At 48.4% G+C, this 2,170-nt stretch overlaps 1 protein-coding gene across 4 annotated transcripts in view; it reads right to left on the bottom strand.

Moving 5' to 3' along the window:
- Positions 1-2,170, bottom strand: part of LOC100743020 (hemicentin-1) — a 112,611-nt gene that overhangs the window by 98,878 nt on the left and 11,563 nt on the right. For 2 of the 4 annotated variants that reach the window (XR_002946701.2, XM_003489544.4), the window contains exon 1: positions 397-1,776. The exons of 1 other annotated variant lie outside the window; for it this stretch is intronic. The gene's annotated coding sequence lies outside the window, so the exon portion shown is untranslated. Of the gene's footprint in view, positions 1-396; positions 1,783-2,170 lie in introns of those variants that run through there. One more of the 4 variants, XM_024367688.2, reaches the window with a different exon arrangement.

Consider the following 2,170-nt stretch of genomic DNA (forward strand, 5'->3'; position numbering starts at 1 on the left):
AAAAAAAAAAAAAAAAAAAAAAAAAGAAGTAAGAAGAAGAAAAGAGGAAACAAGAAATAGCAAGAAAAAAAGGAAGAAAAAGGAACATCTATACGGTATCTCGATACGCGACGAGGTTCATTAAATTTTAATAAATCCACGGCCGCGGATTATCGAGTTTCGACGTCATTAAATGGTACGCTTTGTTAAACCGTAAGTAACGGACCCTCTTCTCGATCGGCTCATCATGCAGCGGAATTACAAAACGGAATGCATAAGATGGTCTAAAGAAATCCAGAGGTATTCGGTTTCGAACGGTGTACGAGGCGTCTTAAAGCTACACGATGCAAACTCAGCTAGCAACTGGACGAGAGGGTGGAACACACGAAAGGTTAGCATCAAAGCGGTGAGACTCACTTTCAGCGCGGGGATGTGGTACACGGTTAGTCCTCAGTGAGACCAGCTCTTTGCGCCGAAATCGGGTAGTCCTTAAGAAGACGTAGTTCGGTCTAGTTCCAGAGTACACAATTACACGGTAGCGCAGGATTAAGTCGAGACGGCGAAGCCGAGACGTTGAAATCGGCGAGAATTTAACCCTCAAAGGAGGGCTGCAATCGGGGATACATGATACCCCCGTATTCGGGACTTACGATCCACACTGGTCTTTAATGGAAAATCCTGGCGAGTTCGCAAATGGCACGGCGTAACCACTCAACAATCACGATTTTTACTCGAGTCACTCGATCACGATCAGATGTTGCCTCTTCTTGTGACGTAATTTATCCGAAGCGAGCAACGAGAATGAGACAAAAAAGAAAGAAGGAAACGACAACGGTTCCTTTCTCTCAGTCAAAAACACCAAGAAAAAACTTTTCCTTTCTTCCAAACGATCACTGATTCACAGCTGCACATTCACGATACACAAAAGAAGCAAACTATCACTGAGAGGATTTTACGATGGAATTCTCGCACTTACTGACGGATATACGTCGACGAACAAGTCTCGACCTTAGTGTTCCCTGATTCGCGTTAAATCTGGCAAAGAAGAAGAGCTTCTCTTCTCTGACGACAAAAGTGTGTCACGCGAGGAAGAAACCACCACCACAGCGATCGAACGATTCCACCGCCGTAGTCGTCGTTGGGGTATCAGAGGTCTCGTGTAAATGTTCTCTCTTTATCTCTCTCTCTGTTTCTCCACTCGTTCGTCCCTCGGTTCGTTGTTCGTTGTTCACCGTCGTGAGAAGAGCTTATCTCTCGCGCGACGACGTCCTCGGGTCAAGCACACACACACGATAGGGTCGCGAAAAACGGAGGTAGAACCGAAAGAGCCACGGATGAGATATGTAAATCCGAATGTATCGTGATGTGTCACTGTGGTCACACACCGATTTGCCCACAACGAACGCGACTAAGCGCGTACCTGTGTGCGTGTTTACGCGTACTCGCGAATCAAGTAACGGGGCCAGAGACGCGGCAACGCGACGCGTTCGTACTTTGCTATTTTATGATCCGTCCCTCCTCGTCAATGACGAACGAACGCAGGTGTTTCTTTTAATCAGGCGAGCACACGTCGTTACTCAACGACGCACGTCGAAAAATTCTACCCAGAACCGAATACGCACCAGCCCTAGGAGAGACCCTTAGGCCGGATCCGCGGAGTTTCCTTTCACCTCGATTTTCGGTCCCTTGCCACCCCCGCGCGAGTTGCACAGGCGCGAACCGCTTTCAGAATTTCCGAGGCTCGGGTACCGCGCACGTCGAAAGAGAGGGGAGCGCCCTCTCGCCGTTGTAGGAGAGACCGCTCGAAGAGGGAGAAAAGGGACGTTGGATATATCCTCCGTGTAGAAGAAGAGTGGAGGGACTATAGGGGTTGTTTGATAGTAGGGGTGAAACGCTGGAGAAGGTAGAAAGTTCTCTTGGTTGCCTCTACTCTGTCGTGGAATCGGGGGAAAAAGAGAGAGTGAGAGAGAGAGAGAGAGAGAGAGAGAGAGAGACCACTCTTCCCGCTTCGTGGAAATTCACATGACCAAGGGATGGAACACAGACGTGCGACACCAGGTCAGAGAGGAGAGTCCGTCTTATACACACCAGCAGTACTACGACAGACACCGTCAAAGTCCTGGGGTCTATGTACTTTTACGTATATTCGTATTCCACCAACGGTGGAAGTTGTATTGGTACAAGTTATTCG

This window comes from Bombus impatiens, unplaced genomic scaffold (assembly GCF_000188095.3).
Source record: "Bombus impatiens unplaced genomic scaffold, BIMP_2.2 scf_0344, whole genome shotgun sequence".
NCBI classification, from domain to species: domain Eukaryota; kingdom Metazoa; phylum Arthropoda; class Insecta; order Hymenoptera; family Apidae; genus Bombus; species Bombus impatiens.